We start from the raw sequence: 9,892 nt of genomic DNA, 5'->3' as shown, positions 1-9,892 counted from the left end.
AAAGCAACCAGTGCCCCTACTGGTCAACCCTTGAAATTACTAAACCAAGTGAGCAAAATCTCTAGGGTTTTCAAAAGCAAAACTCTGAGTCAGCCCCTCCCCCAACACAAAATCCTAGGAAAATGTAGAAAGGCCAGCAAAAAGGGGGACCCATTAGAAAAAATAGATTCTAACCCAGAGAGAACTAGCACTTTTGAGGAGACTATGAATTGGTCTCCAGTCCAGAAAGATTTCCTTGAAAAAATCAGGAAGTTTAAAAATCATTTGGAAAAACTGGGAAAAGAAACTCAAGAGAAAATTAACATCTTGCAACAAGAAAACAAATCCTTGGAAAATACAATTAGACAAATATAAAATGAGAATAATTTTCTCATATCTTCAATTGGACAAATGGAAAAAGAAAATAATTCTTTCAAATCCTCAATTGGGCAAATGCAAAAAGAAAATAATTCCCTCAAAAATACATTTGGGAAAGTGGAAAACTCCTTCAAAAATAGAATAGACTAATTGGAAAAAAAGTTGCAAAAGGTAAATGAAGAAAATTCTTCTCTAAAAAAAAGAATGGAATCTGTGGAAACTAATGACTTCATGAGACAACAGGATTCTTTTAAACAAAACCAAAAGAGCAAAAAAAATACCTCATCAGCAAAACCACTAACCTCAAGAACAAATCAAGAAGGGACAATCTGAGAATTATAAGTCTTCCTGAAAACATTGGAGAGAGGGGCCGCTAGGTGGCGCAGTGGATAGAGCACTGGCCCTGGAGTCAGGAGTAACTGAGTTCAAATCCAGCCTCAGACACTTAATAATTACCTAGCTGTGTGGCCTTGGGCAAGCCACTTAACCCCATTTGCCTTGCAAAATCCTAAAAAAAAAAAATTGAAGAGAAAAAAAAAAGCTTGGACTTATTATTACAGGATTTAGTGATGGAAAATTTCCCTATCATGGAATCAGAGGGGAAAATAGTTATTGAAAGAATATATCAATCTCCTCCTGAAAGAGATCCTAAAATGAAAATGTTGTAGAATGTTGTGACCAAATTGCAGAGCTATCAGATAAAAGAAAAAATCCTGCAAGCAGCCAGAAAGAAACAATTTAAATACCAAGGAGTCACAGTAAGGATTATGCAGGACCTGGCTGCATCAACATTAAGGAATTGAAGGGCCTGGAATGAGATATTCCAAAGAGCAAGGGAGCCTGGAATGCAGCCAAGAATCCACTATCTGACAAAGCTAAGCCTTCTCTTCCAGGGGAAAAGACAGACATTTAATGAAATGGGAGACTTCCAACATTTTCTGATGAAAAGACCAGAGCCTAAATAGAAATTTTGGACATCAAACAGGAGACTCAAGAGACATATGAAAAAGTTAAAAAAAAAAGGTAAAGAAAAAAACTGCTATCCAATAAGATGAGACTAGCTATATCCCCACCTGGGAGAAAGATTCTCATAACTCTTGAGAACTGTAATTCTATTAGAAAGAACATACTTAGCCAGAAGTGATGGTCACGCATGACTTATCCATAAGACTGTTTTCCAATAAGATAAAACTGGCTATATCCTTACCTGGGAGAAAGACTCTAATAACTCTCAAGAAATGTAACTCTATTAGAGAGAATATACTTAGCCAGAAGTGATGGACACTCGTGACTTTTCTGTGACTCAGATAGATTGATTTAAAAACAATACCTCCTTAAAAAGGGGGACTGGAAGGAGATGGGATGATGGAGGGGATTGAATGGGGGTAAATCTCATTACAAAAAGAGGTACAAAAGACCTATTACAATAAAGAAGAAGAAGGGAGGAGATGAGAAACACCTGAAACTTCCTCTCATCAGACTTGGCTTTAAGTTAACTTACACACCCACTCAGTTAACTTAAGAAACATTTTACCTTTCAAGTATGAAAAGGGGAAAAGGGGAAGGAGGGATGGAGACAGGGAGGGGAGAAAAAGGGGGAAATAACAGAAGGAAGGGAAGGAAAAAGGGGAAAAGGGAAATGAGAAAGAAAGGGGAGGGGTGGATATAGGAGGGCAAACACACTGAAGGTGGTGGTAGGCAGAAATAAATTACTTGGGAATATCGATAATGTGAAAAAGGGGGGAAAATACAATCAGAGGAAAGATCGTATGGAGGGCAATAAAAAGTTAGTAATTATAACTTTGAATGTGAATGGGATGAACTCTCCCTTAAAACACAAACGAATAGCAGAGTGGATTAAAAACCAGAATCCTACAACATGCTGCTTACAAGAAACTCATTTGAAGCAGAGAGATACATATAGAATAAAGGTAAAAAATTGGAACAAAATATATTTTCCTTCAACTGAAGTGAAAAAAAACAGGGGAAGCAATTCTTATCTCAGACAAAGCAGCTGCAAAAATAGACAGCATTAAAAGAGATTAAGGAAGAAAACTATACCCTCCTAAAGGGTATCATAGACAATAAAGTAATTTCAATACTAAACATGCATGCATCCAAATTCTTAGAGGAGAAGTTGAAAGAGCTACAGGAAGACATAGCAAACTCTACTAGTGGGAGATCTCAACCTCCTGCTCTCAGATTTGGACAAATTTAACTATAAAATAAACAAGAAGGAAGTTAAGGGAGTAAACAGATTGTTAAAAACCCTAGATATGATAGACTTATGGAGGAAATTGAATGGGGATAGAAAGAAATATACTAAGGGCGGCTAGGTGGCACAGTGGATAAAGCACTGGCCCTGGAGTCAGGAGTACCTGGGTTCAAATCAGGTCTCATACACTTTATGATTACTTAGCTGTGTGGCCTTGGGCAAGCCACTTAACCCCATTGCCTTGCAAAAACCCTGAAAAAAAGAAAGAAACATACTTTTTTTCCTGCAGTACATGGCACTTGCACAAAAATTAATCATGTGCTAAGGCATAAAAATCTAAATGATCAACTGCAGAAAGGCAGACATAGTGAATATATCTTTCTCTGATGCAATAAAAATCATTTGCACTATTGGGCCAGGGAGATATAGACCAGAACTAATGGAAACTAAATAACCTCATTTTAAAGAATAAGGGATCAAGCAACAAATTATAGAAAGAATTAATTATTATCATCCTAGATAATTACAATGAAACAACATACTAAAACCTAGGTGACTGTCAGGGGACATATTATAATCTTTAAATGCTTACATGAATAAATTGAAATCAGTGAACTAAATATACAACTAAAAAAATTAGAGAAAGAACATTAAACCCCCCCAATTAAATAACAAATTAGAAATTCTAAAAATTAAAGAAGAAATTAATAAAATAAAAATCAAGAAACTATTGGTTGGTTTTATGAAAAAAACAATAAAATTGATAGACCTCTGGTCAATTTTATTAAAAAAAGAAAACCAAATTGCTAGTATCATAAATGAAAAAGGTAAACTCACTACCAATGAGGAGGAAATGAAAGAAATAATTCAGAATTATTTTGCTCAACTATATGCCAATAAATTTGACAATCTAAGTGAAATGGATGAATATTTACAAAAATATAAGTTGCCCAGATTAAGTGAAAAAGAAATTAAAAACCTAAATAACCTTATATGAGAAAAAGAAATTCAACAACCCATTATTGAACTCCCTAAGAAAAAATCTCCAGGGCCAGATGGATTCACAAGTGAATTCTTTGAAACATTTAAGGAACAATTGGTTCCAATTCTATATAAACTCTTTGGAAAAATAAGTGACAGAACTCTGCCTAACTCTTTCAATGATACCAATATTGTGCTGATACCTAAACTAGGAAGAGTTAAAACAGAGAAAGAAAATTATAAACCTATCTCCCTGATGAATATAGATGCAAAAATCTTATATAAAATCTTAGCAAAATGATTACAACAAGTTATCACTAGCATAATACATTATGATCTAGTAGGATTTATCTCAGGAATTCAGGGTTGATTCAATATTAGCAAAACTGTTAGTATAATTAATTATAGCAATAACAAATTTATCAGAAATCACATGATAATATCAATAGATGTTGAAAAGGCTTTTGACAAAATACAGCACCCATTCTACTAGAGAGCGTAGGAATAAATGAATTGTTCCTTAGAATAATAAACAGTATCTATCTGAAACCATCAACAAGCATTATATACAATGGGGATAGACTAGAGGTATTCCCAATAAATCAGGGGTGAAACAACGACGCCCATTATCAACACTACTATTCAATATTGTATTAGAAATGTTAACTTCAGGAGGTAGCTAGGTGGCACAGTGGATAGAGCACTGGCCCTGTAGTCAGGAGTACCTGAGTTCAAATCTGGCCTCAGACACTTAATAATTACCTAGCTGTGTGGCCTTGGGCAAGCCACTTAACCCCATTGCTTTGCAAAAAGTAAAAAAAGAAAAGAAAATTAAAGAAATATTAACCTCAGCAATAAGAGAAGAAAAAGAAATTGAAGGAATTAGAATTGGGAAGGAAGAGACAAAACTCTCACTCTTTGCAGATGACATGATGGTATACCTAGAGAATTCCAAAAAATCATCTAAAAAACTACTGGAAATAATTAGCAACTTTAGCAAAGTCGAAGGATATGAAATAAATCCTCATAAATCCTCAACTTAATGAGTTAGAAAAAATTGTAAGTTCATATAGTGAAATAAAAAGTCAAAAATTTCCAAGGATTCAATGAAAAAAAAGTGCAAAAGAAGGTGGTTTAACCCTACCAGATCTAAAATTATATTATAAAGACTCAGTCATCAAAATTGTCTGGTATTGGCTAAGAAATAGAGTGGTGGATCAGTGGAATAAACTAGATGCAATATCAGGAAATGATTATAGTAATCTGCTGTTTGATAAACCCAAAGAGTCCAGCTATTTAGGATAAAAACTCTTTCTTCAATAAAAACTGTTGGGAAAATTGGAAGTTAGCATGGAAGAAATTTGGTCTAATGACTAATACTTCACAAGATAAGATCAAAATGGATACAGGATTTAAACATAAAAAAAATATTATAAGCAGACTAGAAAATCAAGGAGTAGTATACCTGTCAGATCTATTTAAATGGAAGCAGTTTATGTCGAAGGAAGAGATGGAGAACATCATTAAAAACAAACTAGGTAATTTTGATTTTATTAAATTAAAAAGCTTTTACACAGAGAAAACCACTATAACGAAGATAAAAAGAAATGTAGTATGTTGGGAAACAATTTTTACAACTAGTATTTCTGACAAAGGACTCATTTGTAAAGTATATGGAGAACTGAATCAAATTTTCAAAAAAACAAGCCATTTCTAATTGACAAATGGTCAAAGATTATGCAAAGGCAATTTACAAATGAGGAAATCAAAGCAATCCATAGCCATATGAAAAATTGCTCTAAATCACTACTTATTAGAGAAATGCAAATTAAAGCATCTCTGAGGTACAACCTCACACCTCTCAGACTGACCAATATGACCAGAAAGAACAATGATCAATGTTGGAAGGGATGTGGAAATCTGAGACACTAATTCATTGTTGGTGGAACTATGAATTCATCCAACCTTTTTGGAGGTCTATACCCTGAAGAAATGATGAAAAAAGGGTAAAAACATCACTTGTACAAATATATTCAAAGCAACCCTGTTTGTGGTTGCATAAACTGATGCTGAGCGAGATGTACAGAACCAGAAAACCATTGTACACCCTAACAGCAAAATGGGGGTTATGATGAACCTTGATGGAATTGCTCTTTCCATCAGTGCAACAATCAGGGACAATTTTGGGCTATCTTCAATGGAAAATACCATCTGTATCCAGAGAAAGAATTGTGGAGTTTGAACAAAGACCATAGACTATTACCTTCATTTTAAGGGGGGAAAAAAACCTGTTATCATTATGTAATTTTGCTATCTCTTATACTTTATTTTTCCTCCTTAAGAATATGATTTCTCTCTCATCACATTCAACTTAGATCATTGTATACCATGGAATGATGTAAAGACTAACAGAGTGCCTTCTCTAGGTGGTGGGGAGAGGGAAGCAAGAATGGGGGGGAAATTGTAAAACTCAAAATAAATAAAATCTTTCTTTTACAACAAAAAACCCCCAAAATAATAATTGAGACAGAAAGGGGAAATATGTTTTAAGTAAATAATAATAAAGAGTTATGAGATCAAGGAAACAGAGAATGAGATTCTAGTAGTCTCTACCAATCCTTCCTGCTATCCAGAGGTTCAGTTTTGTTTCTCTCAGTGGGACATTTGAAAAGTGAAGAATTATTTATACCAAATCTTGCTATAGATGATTGAGTTTAGTGGAACCTAGGAGAGAGTGAGAGACATTCATAGGAGCTGAGAAGGTAACATGGTATAAATAGTTAAATTGACAGAAAAATAGATAGTTACATGCCAGGGGCCAAGAAGCCCCATAAGATAAGATAAAAGGAGCAAAACAAATTCCAGACATACCAGGAGCCAAGAAGCCCCATGTCAGATAAGATAAAACGAGCAAACAAAATTCCAGGCATGCCAAGGGCCAAGATAAAGGAAAGAGGCCTCACCCTCCGTTATCAAGAACAAACTGACCACAGACTATCCCTTCTCTCAGGCCAAGGCATACCAACTCCACCCCTAAGCTAACTCCCTTGTCCTTCTCTACAATATATAAGCATGTACTTTTTCAAATAAACTCAGACCTTATCCACCATCCTTGGGTCTCACTCTCCTTATTCTCACCCATTCCTTTTTAGGCTGGGTCCTCCTTGACACCCCACTTTTCTGTCCCACGGGTCGGGGCAAGTGGCGCCCAACATGGGGCTCGAGGCACGGACTCTTGCCAGGCAGACCCTGTAAAGAAGAATCGTCGCGACCCCCTCTGATCGCTCCGGAGAGCCCCACGAACAGGTAAGTGACATCTGCCTCATTCTTTTCTCATGGGTTCCAAGCTGTCTAAAGAACAGGTCTTTATACGGGACCTCAAACTGGCACTTAAAGACAGGGGAGTTAAAGTAAAGAAAAAGGATCTTGTTAGATTCTTCCTTTTTATAGATGAAGTATGCCCGTGGTTTCTGGTAACAGGACTTGAGATCCACCCGGGCAAATGGCAGAAAGTAGGAAGAGATCTTAATCAGAAATTGAAAATAGAAGGACCCGATGCCGTCCCTGTTTCAGCCCTTTCTTACTGGGGTCTTATAAGAGACATAGTGGAAAGCGCCACCGGGGACCCCACAAAACAACAGCTTCTTTCAGTTGCGGAGTCCTGCCTTCGCCCTCTTTTGCGTACAGCCTCTATAAAGTCTTTGAAAGAAGAGGAAGCGAAACCCCCTAAAACTCCAGCTAGATCTCCCTCAGCAGCTATTGAAATCCCCCCCAAGCAAATCCCTCTATCCTCCTCTCCCTTCTGAGATAACACCAGCAGAGGAGCCCATAACCTGCCCAGTGTTTACAAGAAATAAGAATCTCCGGTCCAGTCCAGAAACGGACCCAGATTCAGAGCCTCCAGACCCAGGCGATGAGGCAGAACTTGAGGAAGAGGCCGCTAGATATAATAACCCAGACTGGCCCCTAGCCTCCGCTCCCCCTCCATACCTAACCGCCCCTGCCTTCCTGCCCCTGGGGCCTAACATGACCACACTCAATAAGGCAGGAGCTGCCATGAATTATAAAAAACAGATGGCATTCCCTGTCATGACAAGATCCCGCCAAGATGATAGTGACCCCGATGCAGGAGAGGCTGAGCCCCCAGAGTCTTCCCATAGCGAAGGAGAAGAGGAAGAGGAGAATAGGAACAGGGAAGATGAAAGGGAAGTGGCAGATAGTCTAGGGGAACAAAAATCACTAAATTATAGAAAAATCCACTTCAAAAGTTTGAAAGACTTACATACAGCTGTTAAGACCTATGGGCCTAATGCCCCCTTTACTCCGTCCGCACTAGAAGCCATCTCCCGTGGGGGATATCTTCTCCCCTCCGAGTGGCTCGGTCGTCCAGGCAGTACTTACACGAGGACAGTTCCTCACCTGGAAGGCTGATTTTTTTGATCGTTGTCAAACCATTGCTTCAACTACCTATAAAACTTCTAAGGGAGCTTATGAAAAACCCTCAAGGACAGGGCATTGTAGAAAGAGCCCACCAAACGCTCAAAAACATGATTACTAAATTACAGAAAGGGTCAGAGACACTCTACCCCAAGATTAACAATGCTAAAACTATTCTTAACCATGCCCTCTTTGTCCTCAATTTCCTCTCCCTTGATGCTAATGCCAAATCTGCAGCAGATCGCCTTTGGCATCCCACTACTGAACACAACTATGCACAGGCTATGTGGAGAGATCCCATCTCCAACAAATGGCAAGGACCTGACCCAGTCCTTATCTAGGGTAAAGGACATGCCTGTATTTATGATTCATCAGCTCAAAATGCTAGATGGCTACCTGAGCGTCTAGTAAAATTACATAATCCACCCAGGGAACCCCCTGAGGAATCTCCCTCTGTGCTCTCTTGTAGATAAAAGATCCAGCATGAAGGCCCTCGTCTTATGCCTGCTCTTTCCGCTATCCTGCTCATACCAGCTGCTTAACTATACATGGTCGGTCAGTAACCTCAGAGGACACACCATTTGGAGTACGTCACAGGTTGACCCCCAGACCCCCTGGCCGACTCTGTACCCCGATCTGTGTAAATTGGCCATAGGGGCCCCAGCCAATTGGGACCTGGAGGGCTACTCTTACCAGGCTGACGCCCCCCAGGCGCCCTCTCCTCCGAGAAGGCTAGGCTTGGATCCCTGGGGGGACTGCGGTCACATGTCCCGGCGAAGTATGCTTCGCACCCTCACCTTCTATGTGTGCCCCGGAGACCATAGACCAAGTTCCTGGCAACCTACTTGCGGGGGCATCGGGGACTACTATTGCCGGTCTTGGGGGTGTGAGACGACCGGAACCGGATACTGGATCACGGACTCAGATTGGGATTTCATCTCTGTCACCACCACCTATACATGCCATGAGCCCGGGTCCGAGCAGTGGACCAACAAACCAGAATGCAACAGCTGGTGTCATCCCTTAAAGATCCATTTCACGGACAGGGGCAAGCAACACCCGAATTGGGATCGGGGTCTAACCTGGGGTTTAAGGCTCTACAAGGAAAGATACGATGACGGTCTAATATTTACCATAAAGCTCACTCAAACCATCCCTATAACCCCCCAACCGGTGGCCATTGGGCCTAATGCTAACATCTATAATACCAGACCCTTGGACCAACCTACTCCCAGCACCCCCGTCTCCCTCGACACCGTCCCTTATAGACCCACCCTCCCTGCTAGCGATCCCTCTACTGCCCATATCATACTTACTCTCATTAATGCCTCTGTACAAGCTTTGACCCAGATACAGAATTCTTCATTGGAAGAATGCTGGATCTGCTATTCCTCTTCCCATCACACACTCCAACAGAACAGATGATCTCAGATGGGGCACTGGGGAATCCCAAGGCCTCACTCTTGCAAAAATCTCCGGTCAGGGAAATTGTCTCCTTGGCCCGCAAATGCTCCCCCCTCTTCAGCTAGACACAGTATGTAACCAAAGTACCCTTATTAATACTTCCTATAGCGCCGCTATTGATAAGGATCTCTCAGAACTTCAAGCAGGGTTAGAACACCTAAAAGATTCTGTTGCCTCTCTAGCTGAAGTAGCATTACAAAATAGACGCGGTCTTGATTTGTTATTTTTACAACGGGGGGACTCTGCGCGGCACTAAAGGAAGAATGCTGTTTTTTTAAGGATAAACTTGGCCTGGTAGAAGACAGTCTGCAAAGGGTTAAGGATAGCCTGGAAAAAAGAAAAAGGGAGAGAGAGAAAGGTGAGGCATGGTATAAAAATTGGTTTTCCACATCCCCCTGGCTCTCTACTCTGCTCCCAAGCCTTCTAGGCCCGTTAATT

Source organism: Macrotis lagotis, chromosome 2 (genome assembly GCF_037893015.1).
Source record: "Macrotis lagotis isolate mMagLag1 chromosome 2, bilby.v1.9.chrom.fasta, whole genome shotgun sequence".
In the NCBI taxonomy this organism is placed as follows: domain Eukaryota; kingdom Metazoa; phylum Chordata; class Mammalia; order Peramelemorphia; family Peramelidae; genus Macrotis; species Macrotis lagotis.
Note: the sequence above shows the minus strand (reverse complement) of the source record.